Genomic DNA, 20,816 nt, shown 5'->3' with positions numbered 1-20,816 from the left:
GATCACTTACCTAGAACCATACATCCTGGAATGTGAAGTCAAGTGGGCCTTAGGAAGCATCACTACGAACAAAGCTAGTGGAGGTGATGGAATTCCAGTTGAGCTATTTCAAATCCTGAAAGGTGATGCTGTGAAAGTGCTGCACTCGATATGCCAGCAAATATGGAAAACTCAGCAGTGGCCACAGGACTGGAAAAGGTCAGTTTTCATTCCAATCCCAAAGAAAGGCAATGCCAAAGAGTGCTCAAACTACTGCACAGTTGCACTCACCTCACACGCTAGTAAAGTAATGCTCAAAATTCTCCAAGCCAGGCTTCAGCAATACGTGAACCATAAACTTCCAGATGTTCAAGCTGGATTTAGAAAAGGCAGAGGAACCAGAGATCAAATTGCCAACATTCGCTGGATCATCGAAAAAGCAAGAGAGTTCCAGAAAAACATCTATTTCTGCTTCATTGACTGTGCCAAAGCCTTTGACTGTGTGGATCACAATAAATTGTGGAAAATTCTGAAAGAGATTGGAATACCAGACCATCTGACCTGCCTCTTGAGAAACCTCTATGCAGGTCAGGAAACAACAGTTAGAACTGGACATGGAAAAACAGACTGGTTCCAAATAGGAAAAGGAGTACATCAAGGCTGTATATTGTCACCCTGCTTATTTAACTTATATGCAGAGTCCATCATGAGAAATGCTGGGCTGGATGAAGCACAAGCTGGAATCAAGATTGCCAGGAGGAATGTCAATAACCTCAGATATGCAGATGACACCACCCTTATGGCAGAAGTGAAGAAGAACTAAAGAGCCTCTTGACGAAAGTAAAAGAGGAGAGTGAAAAAATTGGCTTAAAGCTCAACATTCAGAAAACTCAGATCATGGCATCCGGTCCCATCACTTCATGGCAGATAGATGGGCGAACAGTGGAAACAGTGGCTGACTTTATTTTCTGGGCTCCAAAATCACTGCAGATGGTGACTGCAGCCATGAAATTGAAAGACACTTACTCCTTGGAAGGAAAGTTATGACCAACCTAGATAGCATGTTGAAAAGCAGAGCCATTACTTTGCCAACAAAGGTCCGTCTAGTCAAGGCTATGGTTTTTCCAGTGGTCATGTATGGATGTGAGAGTTGGACTATAAAGAAAACTGAGTGCTGAAGAATTGATGCTTTTGAACTATGGTGTTGGAGAAGACTCTTGAGAGCCCCTTGGACTGTAAGGAGATCCAACCAGTCCATCCTAAAGGAGATCAGTCCTGGGTGTTCATTGGAAGGACTGATGTTGAAGCTGAAACCCCAATACTTTGGCCACCTGATGTGAAGAGCTGACTCATTGGAAAAGACCCTGATGCTGGGAAAGATTGAGGGCAGGAGGAGAAGGGGATGCCAGAGGATGAGATGGCTGGATGGCATTACCGACTCGATGGACATGGGTTTGGGTGGACTTCGGGAGTTGTTGATGGACAGGGAGGCCTGACGTGCTGCTGTTCATGGGGTTGCAAAGAGTCGGACATGACTGAGCAACTGAACTGAACTGAACTGAACAGTTACCATGTTTCCATAACCTAAGAGCTCTTCCTTTTCTTTCCTTGAAAAATGTAATGTTAAAATTTCTTGTGAACGTGAGTGAATTTATAATCTGATTGACTGAACTTTTTCACATCAAGGATTTCAAAGTGCTGATGCCTTCATCTGAAGGACTTGCAGTATTACAGATCATTTGGGTACCACCCTGCCCACAGACCAGCAGGCCTACCCACTGTTTGTGAAATCAGAGATTTGGAGCCACACCTGCAGCTGCGCCTGCCATCCTGCCTGGCCTTCCTACCACCCTCCCACCTTTCACCCTCAAGGTTTGGGGATCAGTTCCTCCAGAAATGCTATAATTGGCCGCCTCCACTCTAGAAGAGGTACTGGGGTGGTAGATTACATGCTTGACTGTATTCTGTGTTTTGCCGCTTTGGAAGATACAGAAGACTCCCATCATGCTAGGCAACCTCAAGACTGCAACACAGGGGCCTAGGATGCTATGTCAAACATCCCATCGAGGGGCCCTGGAAATGTCTACCACACATGGAGACAATCTGCCCAAGGACTCTGGACATTGTTAATCCCATTCAGCTTTCCTAAATTTGAAGGGATCAATGTCTTATGGAAAATCAGTGCCATATTACACCAGAAGAAAAAGCTCGCCACTGGACTCTATTTTAGCCTTCTTTCCACCATATATACTTTTCAAGAAAGAGGACATTTGTTTCTATGACTGCAAAAGCCATTCATATGGTGACAATTCCCTGACGTGTATGTCTGTCTTCTGAACCATAGACCTAAATCTGGATGCTTCCATTTGGATGTCCCACAGACCTAGAATGTCTACAGTTGGACTTATTATCCTGAAACCTACATTTACTGAATTCCTCTTTCCAGTAAATGGCACCATCAATGCCTCAGCTACAGAAACTCAAGAGTCGCTTTTGGCCCGTCCCTGTCATTTTCCACCTCTATCTAATTGTCATCAAGTTGTCAATTTGCTCTCAAATTTATACTCCCTGCTCTTCAGGGTCTCAGAATGCCTCTACCAGATCACAGAAATAGCCTCCAAACTTATGCTATTGACTCTAACCTGACCCTCCAAAGAGTTACCATAGCAATCTTCCTAATATACAAATCTGATGCTGTAAGTCTTCAGTTTAGAATCTTTAATGATTCTCCCATTGCCTCTGTGACAAAAACCAAATCCCTTAGCGTGAAACACAAAACCCACTCTGTGCTGGGCCTTAAATCATTTTTCATCATTCCTTCTTCATATTCCACAATGAACTATCTGTGGTTTCTCTCTTTTTTAAAACAAGTTTGGCTGCATCAGGTCATAGTTGCAGCTTGCAGGCTCCAGAGAGCAGGCCCAATAGTCTCAGCATGCAAGCTTAGTTTCCCTGCAGCACTTGGGATCTGGTTCCCTGACCAGGAACTGAACCCTCGTCCCCTGCCTTGCAAGATGAATTCTTAACCACTGGACCACCAGAGAAGTTCCCTATTTGTGGTTTCTTGGGCAAGCCTGGCTATCTTATTTCCATGCCCTGGTCCAGGGTGATATCTCTGCCAGGAATATCCTTCTATGTGTTCCTATTCATTTCCTTAAGGGATGACTCCTAGCTTCTCTCCAGACTCAAATCATCTGCTACCTCCTCTGGGAAACCTTTTCTCATCACTGTAATCTCAGTTGCCTCTGCTAGAATCACCCATTATTATCTGTTCTATCACAAGACTTACTGTTATAGCATTTGTTTTCTTGAATGTTCTAAAAAAAATTATAAAGATTTATACACCTAGTATGTAGTTCTTAGCACCAAGAACTCATAGCATAGTGATCAGCTCAGACTCCTCAGTGCTATAGAGAATGACAGAAATCTCTTGACTACAAGCAAGGGGACAGGTTTACTTGAGAACTGCATGCTGTGTGCTCATTGCAAGATCCTGCACTGCCAGGAGAGGAAAAAGCCTCTTGGCCTGGAGCTCTTCATCAAAATAGTCCACTCATCCCCACCTTTTGCCAAGCTCCAAATTAGGCCATTGTCCCCATGCAAGGCAATCCCTCTACAATTTTTTGTTCTTCTTCTGCACCAAAGTCACTTTCCTATGAGTAAGGTCATTATAAGATAGCCCAAGGAGTTTATGCTCTTCATGACATGAGGCAGATGGTGACTGTGGCTGTCATCAAAGAAGTGGACAAGAAGGCAGCTGGTGCTGGCAAGGTCATCGAGTCTGCCCAGAAATCTCAAAAGGCTAAATGAATATAATCCCCAAATACCTGCAGGTATCAATAGAGGAAGAATGATCTCAGAACTGTGTCTCAATTGGCCATTTAAGTTTAATAGTTAAAAGACTGGTTAATGATAACAATGCATCGTAAAACCTTCTGAAGGAAAGGAGAATGCGTTGTGGACCATTTGTTTTGTGTGTGGCAGTTTTAAGTTATTACCTTTTTAAATCAGTACTGTTTTTAGTAGTGACAACTTGAGCAAAAATCTGTCACAGAATTGAAGACCCACAAAAAAAAGAGCTGAATGAAAACAAACTCCCTGGATACCTCTGGGTCAGTTGAGGACAGGCAGTCATCAGAATCTCAATACTGACTTTATCAAATGGCTTCAAACTGTGGCCATCCCCTGCCTCTGATTGGCCAGATATTATCAGAAGGCACGCCTACCTCAGAGCTCTGACCAATCTCACTTTGCCATTTAAACTCAGAAAAGAACAGAATTTGGGGTGTGCGTTCAATATCCGTTTGACTCTCACTTTCTTTTTGGCTTTAGCCCTTTTCATTTGCTAACCAAAGCCACACTCAATAAAGTGCTTGCTGACTGAGTCCCTTTGCTGGACAAGGTGGAGGGTAGGTGCTGCCTGAAGACGGCTCAGAGGAGAGTCTGGAAGCATTCTTTGAGCTACGAAAGACAGCGGAAAAAGTAGGTTTGGAGGTAGAAATTAGATCAGTTCACAACATTTGGGACTTGTTGTGCTTTTAGAACTCCCACACAAGCAAAGCGTATAGCCTGAGTTTAGAGAAGTGACTCCAAACACAGCTGACATTTCCCGTCACCATGGCATAACCTCCCTGGATAATAACCACTTCACCTACTGTGAACTTGAATCATGAATTAAGAAAAAAAGTTTGAATTTAGAGTTGCCAGATACAGAAAGAGACTATTTCCTGCTGTATGCAACTATAGAGGGTAGGTGAGCATCTGCTCAGAAGGATGGAAAAGGAAGTTTGCACAGAGGAAAGACTGAGCTCAAAAACTGTATAATCCTGTAATCATATTATCCAGTAACATGCATGCTAAGTCACTTCAGTTGCATCCATCTCTTTATAACCCTTTGGACTGTAGCCCGCCAGGCTCCTCTGTTCATGGGATTCTACAGGCAAGAATACTGGAGTGGGTTGCCATGCCCTCCTCCAGGGGATCTTCCTGACCCAGGGATCAAATCTGCATCTCTTACGTCTCCTGCATTGCAGGAGGGTTCTTTATATCACCAGCGCTGCTTGGGAAGCCCTATCCAGTAACAACAGGCTACATTCTTGGCTAATCTTAGAACCACCTGTAAAAAATAAACAAAAAGAAGCCTCAATTAGAAAGAGTTGGGAGACCAGAAGAGAGTGCTCTCCCAGAGTCCAGTAATAAGAAGAAAGGCTTCTCTTTGCTAGCAAGGACTCAACCAGTGAAAAGCCATGTGCTCTCTGTCTCCCATAGCCCTCCCCAGCTTCATTTCCCCCTCTGTAACATCATTCTCCTGCCCCTACCCTACAGGGGCTCACACATGGCCTGACATGGTTGGGGACCCCAAATTGCAATTCTTGGCTGATTCCAAAGAAACCCATTTTCAGCTAAAGGAATAACTGGTAACGTTCTAATTTTAGGTCTATACTCACAGAGTTCTTACTAGGAAACAAATGTAAATTTTCCAGAATTGTGGCTCGATTTAATGCTGGTATCACACACACTAACATTCAGGGCAAAGAGATCGGAATGGAGTGCAGGGAGGATTTACAACAATTTCACGAAATCTTTCAAAAAGTTTTCTTGAGCATTAATCTATTGTTTCAAGACAATAATTTGATGACTGAAGAATAAATAAATCAGAAACATATGGATTAAATTTTCCTTGAAGTACACTTGAGTTCCAAAGTGAGGAAAAAGGCATTTGGCAAAATCCAGTCTGCCTTTGCCAAACCTAAAGTGTTTGAAAAATAATTTGAGAGGTTTTGCCAAACCCCAAATGCCACTGTGTTCTTCCATCCCACCCAGATCTCCAATAGTGCAAAGCTAATACATCTACTCAGCATTCTCAATGATCATGGGAATCTTGGTAAGAAACAAAACTGCTGCATTTAGAGCCCCTAAAGAGATTCCTTAACATTTTTAGAAAGAAATGATTTGACTGAATGATCTTATGCTTCCTATCCATGCTCTGATCTCTAAAATATCCATCTAAGATTTTTAAAAAATTGTCCAGTAAGTGTGCTATGAAATTATTTTGAGCCTTTAGCAAAAAGAATTTAGAACAGAAAAGTTATTTTTAACTAAATTTATCGGTGACTGCAGCCTCGAAATTAAAAGACACTTGCTCCTTGGAAGAATAGCTATGTCAAACCTAGACAGTGTTTTAAAAAGCAGAGACATCACCTTGCTGGCAAAGGTCTGTGTAGTCAAAGCTATGGTTTTCCCAGTAGTCATGTATGTGAGAGTTGGACCATGAAAAAGGCTGAGCATCGAAGAATTGACACTTTCGAAATATAGTGCTGAAGACGACTCTTGAGAGTCCCTTGGACTGCAAGGAGATCAAACCAGCCAATCCTAAAGGAAATCAATCCTGAATATTCATTGGAAGGACTCATGCTGAAGCTGAAGCTCCAATACTTTGGCCACCTGATGTGAAGAGCTGACTCATTGGAAAAGACCACAATGCTTGAAAAAATTGAGGGCAAGAGAAGGGGGCAACAGAGGTGGTTGGATGGCGTCACTGATTCAATGGACATGAGTTTGAGCAAACTCAGGGAGATAATGATGGACAGAGAAGTCTGGTGTGCTCTAGTCCATGGGGTCGCAAAGAGTGGGACACAACTTAGTGACTGAACAACAACAAGAACAAAACTTTATCAGAAGTGCAGCACTATCTTCCTACTGGAATTGCGTGTGTGTGTTTCTCTTTCTATATGTCCATAGTGCTGACAACCCGAGCAATCAATTTTGATTCAAATCATCTTTAAACTAAAACAAATTTTCCAGTTGAAGCTGCCAATGGGGAATTCCTAGTGACCTGAATCAGGTCATGACTGAACCAGTAAACGAAGCCTTTGGAAAAACCAAAAGCAAGTATCGGAATGTGGGTGGCACAGGCAAGTCTTTTCACCCTGCAAATGTCTCTATTTTTGAACGGTAATCTTAGCTATGTTGGATTTCCACCTAAGGGGTGCTTATTTCTGGAAGATTGACAGTAAGTGTCTATCTAATGCACTTTGTGTTTGCAAAATGACATTTGCTCACCTAACAATGAAGAATCAATGTGGCACAGCTCAGACGCTTTTCAGTTCCCAGGGAAACTATTCACAGGCTTTTTATTCTGGAGCTGAAGCAGTTGATATTCATTTTTGTTTTCTTGCATTTTATTTATTTTTAATTGTAGTAAGTCCCTGAAATTGTTATGAGTACTTCATATTATCATGTCTCAAATATTTGTTGAAATTTAGATGAGAAATCCCAGAGACATTTTGATTATTCAGAAATACCTTGCATAGTTTTTAAATCACTTTTGCTTGAAATCTTTCATTTAGAGCACAATTTAAGATTGCTTAGAAAACATTTTACTCAAGAAAAGAGCATACTTTTATTTTCTTTAAACTCAGCTATGAAATGAACCTTCTTCACCTTGGACATATACCCTGAAGCCCTCCAAGAATGGCTTGCTTGTTAGGGGTTAGCTTGCTATAAAAATAGTTCTTTCTATAATAATAGTTCCATGTATACTGTCCAATCTCATGTCATAAGAACTAGCCTTACTGAATATATGATCCCAGGGGCAATAGCTTCTGTTCCCTGGCTGCATCAGCAAGGGGAACAAGGCATCAGCAACAAGCCCCTCAGATGCTGTTTTACAGAGATCATTTGGTTGCAAGGCAGATGAAACTATTTCAACTACCTCAATATAAATAGAGCAATTATAAGGATACAGCAGAATCTCATAGAGCCTAAATGCAGAAAATACAGTGTGTCCTCCTGAAAATTAAGGTCTTCATGTAGCTAATTCCCCTCTCTCTAAAGGGGCAAATAATCTCAGCTCCATTTTTCCTGCTTGTCTCCACAGACTAGCTTTTACATGTTGGTTTGTCATAACTGAATACAGGCATAAATCCTGAAACGGCATGATGATTCCATGGTTTATAGCATCAAATACCAGTCTCCAGAGGCCAGGCTCCCATCAACCACAGAAGAGGAAAAGTTTGGAAATGTCCTGGTAGCCTACAGGACCCATAAACTGGGGTGTATATTATCATCCCACATTTTGTTTAGTATCCCTGTTGTACTAGTCCACATGATACACTATTCGGCATGTAAGCAGAATCATATTCCTTTATTTCACCAAATGTTATTAAAACAAGCCCAAGAGTCCATGTCTGGATTAACACATGTATTAGTTACCTATTGCTACATAACAAATTCTTCAAAATTCAGGTAGGGTGTTTCCCTGGTAGTTCAGCGGGTAAAGCTTCATGCTTCCAATACAGGAGGCATGTATTCAATGCCTGGTAGGGAACTAAGATCCCACATGCTGCCTGGCATGGTCCAAATTTTTTTAAATTAAACCAAATTGATTTTTAAGATCTCTGAGCATGTATTATTTCACAGTTTCTCTGAACCAGGAATCTGAGTGTTGCTTAGCTGTGTAATTCTGCCTCACAGCCTCTCATGAGGTTGCAGTCAAGTTGCTGGTCAGAGCTGTAGTCATCTGATGGCTGAAGGATTTGCTTCAAAGTGACTCATTCACACGGCCGTTGGCAGCACGCTCGGCCTAGCTCCTTCCTTCTTGACAAGGAGGCTCGATTCCCTGCCACATGGACTTCTCCGTAAGGCTGTTTGAGTGTCCTCATGACTCAAAGAATTTGTGATCTGAGAGAGAACACGAAGAAGGCCATGATGCCTACTACAGTCTCAAAAATCACACATCTTCACCTCCACCATACTCTCTGCCCCCTAAAGCTTTGTAGAACTTCTGTTGAATGTTAGACCGCACCACCGCGCCATGCACAGCACCATCTCACGGCCCCAGGTCTCCACAGGGCCGTCTTCAGAGAAAGTGATGGCTGCATTGCTTCATTCAGTGCTAACAATGACCCAGTGGGCTTCTCGTAAGCTTCCTCATCCTCCTTGTCCATAACTCAGTATTTCTCCTCCAGGAAGGCCCACTCTGTGCACGCTCAGGTTCTTCAGATTGCATAAGTGCCCTCTGCTCCTCCATGGAATCTTCTGCTACTATTTTTTGAAGTTCCTGGGATATCTAGGACAAAATAAGATTCCTTTCCAATATTAAAGTGTGTAAGGAGTCATACACAGGGCATCCCTGGTGGCTCAGTGGTAAAGAATTCGCCTGCCAATGCAGTAGACCTGGATTCAATCCCTGGGTTGGGAAGATCCTCTGGAGAAGGAAATGGCAACCCGCTCCAGGATTCTTGTCTGGAGAATCCCATGGACAGAGGGGCCTGGTGGGCTACAGTCCATGGGGTTGAAAAGAGTCAGACACAACTGAGCAACTAAACAACAACAACAAAGGAGTCATACACACACACACACACACACACATATACACAGGCACACAAGGGCAGTTTCATACAAAACTTCTGCTGGGCTAGGTAATAATTTGTTCTTTGGATAAAATAATAAATCTTTTTGGTTTAAGTGATAGGTAGTTAGGACAGTTATTTTGTGTTTTTGGAAAATCCCATACAGACTACAGAGAAAATAAAAAGACCTAAATTTTTTTCAGGCAGGCAAGATTTAGACTAAAATTCCCTTTTGTAGGCCATGAATTGATGCAAGACATTCCGCTGATTGCACTGATACGGCTTTACTAGTAACGTTTACTGACTAGTCTCAGCTTAAGAGTCATTAAATCATTTTTGCAGCCACCACCCAAAAACTTAAGTCACAGAATTAATTTGGGACTGGGAAGGAATTTAGGATACATCTGCTTTAGTTATTTCATTTTAAAGATGATATTAACTACCCTGGTGATTAAACTGTTGCTATCTGCCATGCTCATTAACTCATGATTGTGTGTCATGACAAATTGTTATGATGTGAATGCACTTTATACTGTGACTAACAGGTAGAATAATCAACTGTCCTGGTTTACCCAAGACAGAGGGCTTCCCAAGATATGGGACTTTCAGCGGTAAGGCCAGGAACATTAAAGGCAGAGCAGGATAATTTAGTCACCCTACTAATATGTTGTATTTGTTACCAACTGCTGCATGATAAATTATCCCCAAATTTAGTGAGTTAAGACAATGCAAGAGACCCATGTTCGATCCCTAGATCGGGAAGATGCCCTGGAGGAGGGAATGGCTACCCACTCCAGTGTTCTTGCTTGGAGAACTCAATGGACAGGGGAACCTGGCAGGCTACAGTCCATGGGATTGCAAACGGTTGGACATGACTGAGCAACTAACACTTTCATTTTCTATTTATCCTTTTCCTGGTGACTTAGATGGTTAAGAGTCTGCCCGCAGTGTGGAAGACCTAGGTTCGATCCTTGGGTTGGGAAGATCCCCCGGAGAAGGAAATGGCAACTTACTCCAGTATCCTTGCCTGGAAAATTCCATGGATGGGAGAGCCTGGTGGGCTCCATGGGGTCACAAAGAGTCGGACACCACTGAGTGACTTCACTTGCTTTTCTGAGGGTTAGGAATTCAGGAGCAGCTTTCCTGGGTGGTTCCGGGTCCAGGTTTCTCATGATATTCTTGTCAAGTTGAGGACCAGTACTGCAGTCATCTGAAGGCTCAGCTGAAAGTGAAGGGTTTGCTCTGAAGATGGCTCACTACTATGACTGTGGCTGAAGGTCTTAGCTCCTCACTGCATGAGCCTCTCCCCAGAGCAGACAGTCCAAGAGAGAGAGACAGAAGCCACGAAATTAGGGTTTTGTTTGTTTGTTTGTTTGTTTATGATCTAGCCTAGGAAGTGACATAGTGTTACTTGTCACATATTCTATTGGTTACACTGACCAGTCCTGCCACAACATGGGTGGAGCGAGCAACAGTGAGGACTTGAGGATGTCAGAGCTCTAAAAGAATAAAGAAGGTGTCCGTTCAGGGGAATGTGGTGTTAGAGTTGGGAGGTCAGTACACACAGGAGATATGGATCCATTCAGGGAACTTATTTAGGAGAATGGGAGCCAGGATTCCTAGTGTTGTGAAAGCAAGTTACAAATACGGAAAATAAGAGAATGAGACAGAGGGCTGTGGTGTTAGATTGAAATTTGAGATATCACTGGGAACTCATGGTTTTCAATAATACAAATACATAAATAAATATAGGCATCAATGCAGTTTTTATAAATTTCTTATATCCGTGCACTGAGGAAGGATAGGAATAGCAGGACCCATAAATGACATAATGGCATAAATGGCACCCCTAGAATAAAGACCATCACATCATAAACACAATCCACCATTAAAATGAAACAGGGCTCCACGGAGAAATGGCTGATTCCTGGGTTGCAGCAAAGGAAGTGTAAGGTGAACCTGGATATCTTCTTATGCCAGAAAATAAAGAAATGCTCAAAGGATGTGGATGTCAAAGGCACAGAAAAGTCAGCTTTAAAGTGCTCCTACTGGCCAAATATGGGCCACTTTGTGCATCCAAATAAATGATAGTAATGAATTTTATTCTGTAAAGGAAGATAGAAAACTATACTGAAAGACAGACAGACAGAGAAAAGTTGTTGAGAAACAAGATATTACATTGTTTCAAAGTACCTCTCCAAAAAGATCTTACAAATTACAAGAATCCAAGGGGCCAAGGTGAGGAGGGGGCTGAAGGGAGTAACTTCACAGTACAGAAGACTAGTAGACACCTCCTTGCTCAAGTAATTAACATCACCAATAATGGGACAAATCAAAGTCCTGTGCCATCTGATAAAATACAAAGGGAATAATTCAATATCATTTCTGTGATATTCCTGCCACTCTAATCTCAATCATGAAAAATACCTGACATATGCAGAATGGAAGAGATCATTTTTAAAATAAATTTAACTTGATTTTAAAAATGACCTGTAAATCTTTGGCAATATCACGGTCATGGAAATCACGGAAAGACTGCAGGCCTGCTCCAGACTGAAGGAGACTAAGAAGTCATCAGAACACAATGCAACCTGGATGGATGTTGGGAAAATTTACCCATACCTGAATGGGATCTGAGGATTAGATAGCAACCCAACTTAGTTTTCTATTTTTTTAATTGAAGTGTAGTTGGTTTTCAATATTATATTAGTTTCAGGTGTACAATATAGTGATTAAAAAATTTTATAGATTATGCACCACTTAAAGTTATTACAAAATACTGGCTATAGTCTCTGTGCTGTACAATATATCCTGGTAGCTTACTAATCAAGTTAAGTTTTTGATTCTCTGTATTATGTTATGTTGAAAAGTGCCCTTTTTTAACAATCTGTTATTAACATGTTTTTCATCTTAGCCCATTCCCTTAAGTTTCTTAACTACTCTCTAAATTTTAAGGCAAAGGTATATTGAAATTTAAAGGAGAACTTGTCATTTTAAACATATGATTTTATTTTAAATAATCAACTATGAGTTGTCTATTTTTTTAAATAAATAAAGCAGCATTTTGATTGTTCTTTTCGTTGCTACTTATGAAATATGACCGTGGTAGGGTTCTAGAGGGAAATACCCTTTAAAAAAATACACAAGACAGTATTTGGAGATGATGGAGCATTCAACCAACAATTTACTCTTAGTGATTCAACACATAAAAGTTCTTTATGTTGTCCTTGAAATATTTCTGTAATTAAGATTCTTTTAAAATGAACTACTTTTTAAAAGTAAAACATCTCCTCCAAATATTTTTGTTTCATCTCTTTTATGACTGATTTCTTTAGCATCATGCCAATGCATCATGTCAACTTTTGGTATTCTTAGGCTGTTAGGGAGTATACTTATTTATTTGTTCATTCATTTGTTAAATAAACAATTACTGATCACTCATTATGTCCCAAGTAACTAGCTGGACACCGAGAATTTAACTACAAATGAGATCCAGCACTTGTCTCTAGGGAGTTTCAGACTAATGGGGAGACAGACAAATAAGCAGATAGTCATCATATGTCACGTGACATGCGTTATGTTTGGGGAAATACCAAGTGGCAGAGGAGAACGGAGGAGAGGCATCTTAGGAGGTATTCAGGGAAAATTTTCTAAAGGGAGGGATTTGACATCCCATCACAGGGCATTTCTGAGACCTGAAGAAAAACTCAGAATTATGTGAGAGGAAAAGCATAGCAGGTGTGTCCAGGCGGAGGAAAGAGCATATAGAGAGGAGCTGGAGGGGAAATCAGGAGCATGGCCTGCGGGAGATACCACAAGTAGCTGAGAGTAACTGAAGCAGAGAATATGCAACAGAATCTCAGGACATGATCCTGGGGAGGAGGAAGCCCAGAGGATGACCTTTTGGAAATTCCTAAAGCCCCATTCGCACCTGAAACCCCTGTATCACCCAGATTATTTGTGCTACCTCCGTAATCTAGTTACAGAGCTTGCTACAGCCACGTCTCTACCTACACATCTTCCAAGAAGGCAACTCTGAGGAGAGCATGGTTTAGCCGGCCCAGGACTGTTTGATATTAGCAAAGAGAAGCACATCATTTGCAATAACTTCCTTGACAATGTTAAGTTTCTTAGCCAAGTTTAGACAAGTGTTTGTTGAAAAGAGTTATTGGCGTGCTTGTTTGCATATAATCTTTCATCCCTGGATGGAAAGATATTTACAAATGATGTCTCGCAAAATAGAACTGGATATTTTTTCTCTTCCTAAAATACTTGCTCTGTTCTAAACAGCCCCTCACAGGGCATTTCTCCTTGGCGACCTCACGGTTCCCTGAACGCATGTGTCCAATTACCCCAGTGTTTCTCCTGCACTGTGGCCTGTTTTCACTTTGGGTGGCAGACCTCAGTTCCCTGCTGCTCAGCCAAGAACACATGTACTAATTCCAGAACTCCTGGGCAAAGAATTCTTCCAGATTAACTGTGAGCTTCACTGTTAGTGTAAAAGATGTTTGCGGAATAGAAAGATTGCTTCATGCTCTTATAGTTGTTAGAATGAGAAAGAGACAATGCTTGGTGAATTGATCCCTCCATCTGGTGAGGGTAGGATTATTCCCTGTGACAGATTGGCTGTGGTCAACTACACAAACTAAATGAAGTAAAGCCCAGACCATCTGTGCATGAAGCCGTTTTTTGGAGTGGTTCGTATAGACCCCGGGATAAGCACTCTCACTGAGCACCGAGGTTGGGAGCACCTGATGTCCTTATGGAGCATCCATCCAGCAGCTGTGATCAGTTCCTAACTGGATCCAAGACCAGAGTATAAACAGAATGTCCTGGGTTTTTTCCACTCAGTTTAAAGCATGTCAATAGTTCATGTCTGGCTTCCTCTTGTTACTATTTAAGCTATAAGGTGTCTATGTGGGTCTTTGCAACTCCATTACTTAAGTTTTAAGAATAAAAGGACAAATCATAAAGCAAATGATAACATAAATATTTATTTTCTTTTTCCCTACAAGATGGCAGAGTAGAAAGACGTGCACTCATCTTCTGCGAGAACTCCAAACTTACAACTCGCTGCTGAACAATCATTGACAGGAGAATGCAGGATCCCATCAAAAAAAGATATCTCACATCCAAGGGCAAAGGAGAAGCCCCAGCAAGATGGTAGGAAGGGCAAAGCCACATTTAGAATCAAACCCCGTACCTGCCAGAGATGCTTGGAAGGCGCAAACAAAACCTTGTGTGCACCAGGAGACCCCAGAGACTGATCCAGACCTGTCGTTGAGTGTTTGAGTGTCTCCTGCAGAGATACAGGTCAGCGGTGGCCTGCCATGGGGGCAAGGGCTCTGGGTGCAGCAGATCTGGGTATGGCATAAGCCCTCTTGGAGGAGGTCACCATTAACCCCACCACAGAACTGCCAGAACTTACGCAGGACTGGGGAAACAGACTCTTGGAGGGCACAATAAAACCTTGTGCACACGAGGACCCAGGAGAAAGAAGGAGTGATCTCACAAGAGACTGAACCAGACTTGCCTGTGAGAGTCCAGGAGTCACTGGCAGAGGCATGGGATGATGGTGGCCTGCTTCAGGGTCAGGGGCACCGAGTGCGGCAGTAAACGGGACCTTCTGAAGGAGGTTGCCATTTTCTTCATTACCTCCCCCATAGTTTGTTCTCAGGTCAAACAACAGGAAGGGAACACAGCCCCACAGAAATCAACAGAAAGTTGGATTACAGATTTAGTGAGCACAGCCCTGCCATTCAGAACAAGACCCAGTTTCCCCCAGTCAGTCTCTCCCATCAGGAAGCTTCAATAAGCCTCTTATCCTGATCCCTCAGAGGGCAGACAGAATGAAAACCACAATCACAGAAAACTAATCAAATTGATCACATGGACCACAGCCTTGCCTAACTCAATGAAACTATGAGCCATGCCATGTAGGGCCACCCAAGATGGACAGGTCATAGTGGAAAGTTCTGACAAAAAAATCCACTGGAGAAGGCAATGGCAAACCACTTCAGTATTCTTACCTTGAGAACCCCACGAACAGTAGGAAAAGGCAAAAAGATAGGACACTGAAAGATGAAATTCCCAGGTCAGTAGATGCCCAATATGCTACTGGAGATCAGTGGAGAAATAACTCCAGAAAGAATGAAGAGACAGAGCCAAAGCAAAAACAGCATACAGTTGTGGATGTGATTGGTGATGGAAGTAAAGTCCAATGCTGTAAAGGACAATATCGCATAGGAAACTGGAATGTTAGGTCCATGAATCAAGGCAAATTGGAAGTGGTCAAACAGGAGCTGGCAAGAGTAAACATCGACATTTTAGGAATCGGGGAACTAAAATGGACTGGAATGGGTGAATGTAACTCAAATGACCATTATATCTACTACTGTGGGCAAGAATCCCTTAGAAGAAAGTCACCATCATAGTCAACAAAAAAGTCCAAATGCAGTGAAAGTGAAAATTAAGTCACTCAATCATGTCCGACCCTTTGCGACCCCATGCACTGTAGCCTGCCAAGTTCCTCCATCCATGGGATTTTCCAGGCAAGAATACTGGAGTGGGTTGCCATTTCCTTCTCCAGTGCAATCTTAAAAACAATAGAATGATCTCTGTTCGTTTCGAAGGCAGACCATTCAATATCACAGTAATCCAAGTCTATATCCCAACCAGTATTGCTGAAGAAGCTGAAGTTGAACAGTTCTATGAAGACCTACAAGACCATCTAGAACTGACACACCACCAAAAAGATGTCCTTTTCATTATAGGGTCTGGAATGCAAAAGTAGCAAGTCAAGAGATACCTGGAATAACAGGCAAATTTGGCCTTGGAGTACAAAACAAAGCAAGGCAAAGGCTAACAGAGTTTTGTCAAGAGAACTCACTAGTCATAAAAAACACCCTCTTCCAGCAACACAAGAGAAGACTCTACACATGGACATCATTAGATGGTCAATACTGAAATCATATTGCTTATATTCTTTGCAGCCAAAATGGAGAAGCTCTATACAGCCAGCAAAAACAAGACCCAGAGCTGACTGTGACTCAGATAGGAACTGCTTATTGCCAAACTCAGACTTAAACTGAAAAAAGTAGGGAAAACCACTACAGCATTCAGGTATGACCTAAATCAAATCCCTTACAGTTATACAGCGGAAGTGACAAATAGATTCAAGGGATTAGATCTGATAGACAGAGTGCCTGAAGAACAATGGACGGAGGTTTGTGACATTGTACAGGAGGCAGTATTCAAGACCTTCCCCTAGAAAAAGAAATGCAAAAAGACAAAATGGTTGTCTGAGGAGGCCTTACAAATAGCTGACAAAAGAAGAGAAGCTAAAGGCAAAGGAGAAAAGGAAAGATATACCCATTTGAATACAGAGTTCCAAAGAATAGCAACAGAGAAATAAGAAAACCTTCCTCAGTGATCAATGCAAAGAAATAGAGGGAAACAATAGAATTAGAAAGACTAGTTATTTCTTCAAGAAAATTAGAGATACCAAGGGAACATTTCATGCAAAGATGGGCACAATAAAGGACAGAAATGGTAGGGACATAACAGAAGCAGAAGATATTAAGAAGAGGTGGCAGGAATACACAGAAGAACTGTACAAAAAAGATCTTCATGACCCAGACAACCACGATGGTGTGATCATTCACCTAACCAGACATTCTGGAATGCGAAGCCAAGTAGGCCTTAGGAAGCATCACCACAAACAAAGCTAGTGGAGGTGATGGAATTCCAGCTGAGCTATTTCAAATCCTAAAAGATGATGCTGTGGAAGTGCTGCACTCAATATGCCAGCAAATCTGGAAAACTCAGCAGTGGCCACAGGACTGGAAAAGGTCAGTTTTCATTTCAATCCCAAAGAAAGGCAAAGCCAAGAATTTTCAAACTACTGCACAATTGCACTAATCTCACATGCTAGCAAAGTAATGCTCAAAATTCTCCAAGCTAGGCTTCAACAGTATGTGAACTGGGAAATTCCTGATGTTCAAGCTGAATTTAGAAAAGGCAGAGGAACCAGAGATCAAATTGCCAACATCTGTTGGATCATCGAAAAAGCAAGAGAGTTCCAGAAAAACATCTACTTCTGCTTTATTGACTACACCAAAACGTTTGACTGTGTGGATCACAACAAACTGTGGAAAATTCTGAAAGAGATGGGAATACCAGACCACCTGATCTCCCTCCTGAGAAATCTGTTTGCAGGTCAGGAAGCAACAGTTAGAACTGGACATGGAACAACAGACTGATTCCAAATAGGAAAAGGAGTACGTCAAGGCTGTATATTGTCACCCTGCTCCTTTAACTTATATGCAGAGTCCATCATGAGAAATGCTGGGCTGGATGAAGCACAAGCTGGAATCAAGATTGCCGGGAGAAATATCAATAACCTCAGATACGCAAATGACACCACCCTTATGGCAGAAAGTGAAGAAGTAAAAAGCCTCTTGATGAAAGTGAAAGAGGAGAGTGAAAAAGTTGGCTTAAAGCTCAACATTCAGAAAACAAACATCATGGCATCCGGTCCCATCACTTCGTGGCAAATAAATGCGGAAACAATGGAAATAGTGAGAGACTTCATTTTGGGCGGGCTCCAAAATCACTGCAGATGGTGACTGCAGCCATGAAATTAAAAGACCCTTGCTCCTTGGAAGAAAAGCTGTGACCAATCTAGACAGCATATTAAAAGGCAGAGATATTACTATGCTGACAAAGGTCCATCTAGTCAAAGCTATGGTTTTTCCAGTAGTCATGTATGGACGTGAGAGTTGGACTATAAAGAAGGCTGAGCCCTGAAGAACTGATGCTTTTGAACTGTGGTGTTGGAGAAGACTCTTGGGAGTCCCTTGGACTGCAAGGAGATCCAACCAGTCAATCCTAATGGAAATCAGCCCTGAAATTCATTGGAAGGACTGATGCTAAAGCTGAAACTCCAATACTTTGGCCACCAATGTGAAGAACTGACTCATCGGAAAAGGCCCTCATGGTAGGAAAGATTGAAGGGGACGACAGAGGATGAGATGGCTGGATGGCATCACCGATGCAATGGACATGAGTTTGAGCAAGCTCCAGGAGTTTGTGATTGACAGGGAAAACTGGCGTGCTGCAGTCCATGGGGTCGCAAAGGGTTGAACATGTCTGAGTGACTGAACTGAACCTCTTCATTGAGCACATACTACCTACCTGGTTTTTTGCTTGATGACTACCTCATGTCTAATTTTCCTAACAAATCTGTAAAACAATAATTATCCCTACTTTATAGAGAAGGAAATGTAAGTTCAGAGAGGTTAAGTAGCTAATCTGAGGTCACAGCATTAGTAATCTGATTACCAGCAGCGTTCAAATTCAAAGCTGCCTTTAAACTTATGGTCTTTTCACTATGCCGTTACATCTCCGAGTTACCAGTTAGCAGCTCTCGTTTGTTCATTTGTATGCTATTAAAAAGTAAACATTATTGAACAATTATTATATGGTAGTCTCTAGTCTAAGATCCAAAGTCATTTAAAACATGGTTGCTCTGCCCAAGGGTCACACAAACTAAATGTGGATGGTAGACATGCAAACAATCCACAAAATAATATAAAACATGTTGAAGCCCATAAAAGTTGTGCATGGTACCAGAAACATTCAGAAATGAGAGATCTATTCTCAGTGAAGTGACAAGAGAAGGCTTCCAAGGGAGCATTTGAGGTAGATCTTAATGATGTTCAGATGGTCAAAAGAAGGAAATTCTGGGAGAGAGGCAAAAAAAGCTCCAGAGGCAGGAAAAAGTAGAAATTTTCCATCCAAGAAAGAGTAAGTCCATTGATGTGGCTGGGGTGTAGATTTCTTGTCCAGCACTATCAGACTTTCCTACCCATGTTTCTCCATTTCCGTCATGAATGCATTCTAGTGGTAAGCACTGCTACTAACTGCTGAGACATAGCCACTGATAAACTTGGAAAACATGAATGAGTTGAGAAAAATACATCACGTAAAGTGGATGCGGAACACAAGAGATGAGACATAAGGTGGCAGCTGTCAGATCACTGCCTAGGTCTTCCCTTAGTCTTTCTTTCCCTAACAGTCAACTAAACCCTGAAAAAGCTTTTTGAAACAAAAATGCCGAGACATCTTCTATGAATTTGTGCTAACTGATTCCAAGTGTGTGCTTGCTCATGCTTGCAGTGCTATCAGCCATCACTTACTGACGCCCAGTCGTATCCCCCAAACCAAGCTGCTTGCATGAGCATGAAGTGTGTCCCCAGGAGATGGACACTGTTCACAGGAGTTGCTGGGACTTCTTGTTGCTCCACCTCTGAACTCTTCCATACTTCCACTAGTCTTTCCATACAAAACTCTTTTACCTTTCTCACATCAACATTTTTTTTCCTCCTGACTTTGAGAAAAGGATTCAGTCACGGTCATTTTTCCCAAACCCAAACCCACCGTTTTTTTTTTTTTTTACTATCTCCATCTTTTTCTACCTCTCGTGAGCCTTTCTTTCTTTAATTGTCCTATTTTCTCTTTGTTCTTCAGTCTCTCCCTACTCCCACTCAGTCTAAAAGTATGCATAGATCTCATTTATAATTTTTGAAATTAAGTGCAAAACCTCCATTTATCCTGTAATTCCTTCCATCAACCATTATGTTTCATGTTTCACCTTCATCTCTCTGCCTAAAGTCTAAAAAAAACAACAACAAAAAAAACTGGTCTAAACCAGACTTTTCCACTTCCTCACTCCTGCTCACTCTTTGAAGCCCTTATAACTTGGTTTACAGTATCCCTCACTTCACTTAGCTCACTCCCTCGAAATTCTCTAGTGGCCATCAAACCCAGGGGCGTGACCTCATCAATTTCCTTCACTGCCCCTTGAAACTGGTCATGCTAAATCAAGAAGGGTCCTTTCTTCAGCCATTTATATCCTAAGTTACAGCACTATTTTCTCAGTTACCTAAGGCAGAAACCAAGTACCTCTCATTTCCTGGGCTCCTAGAACCTCCACCATCTTGAATCCTCCATTCTCAGAAATGCTGCAGTCATTTAATACTTGTGTCTTCTTGCTTGGATTATTGTAGCTGCCTCCTATTAACAATTGCACTCTTACACTCTCTGCTTCTTGTTTTGGCCTCTAACAATCCATTATTTTAAAGTCCACTGCAGATATAGATATAGATAAGATCATGTCATACCCCTTGTTTTAAAGCATTTACAGATTGCCGACGGCCTTCATGAACTCTTAAACATGGCATATCAGAAACTTCACATTCTGGCCTAGGTCAGTCCAGCCTCATTTACACTCCCCTCGCTCACTTTGTGTACCATATTCCATAGCTTAATTTACAGTTCTCTGAAAGTGCCATGCTCACTCATACCTTCAAGCCTTTACACATTCTGCACTCTCTGCCTAAACTGCTCTTTCTAATCTCTTTCAACTGAGTGATTCACTCTTGCTTTGTAAGACTCAATTCAGATGTTATCTCCTCCATATCT

The sequence above is a fragment of the Giraffa tippelskirchi genome, chromosome 11 (assembly GCF_054371585.1).
Source record: "Giraffa tippelskirchi isolate mGirTip1 chromosome 11, T2T-mGirTip1v1.2.pri, whole genome shotgun sequence".
Classification (NCBI taxonomy): domain Eukaryota; kingdom Metazoa; phylum Chordata; class Mammalia; order Artiodactyla; family Giraffidae; genus Giraffa; species Giraffa tippelskirchi.
The sequence above is the reverse complement of the archived record's forward strand: the minus strand, read 5'-3'. Positions refer to the sequence as shown.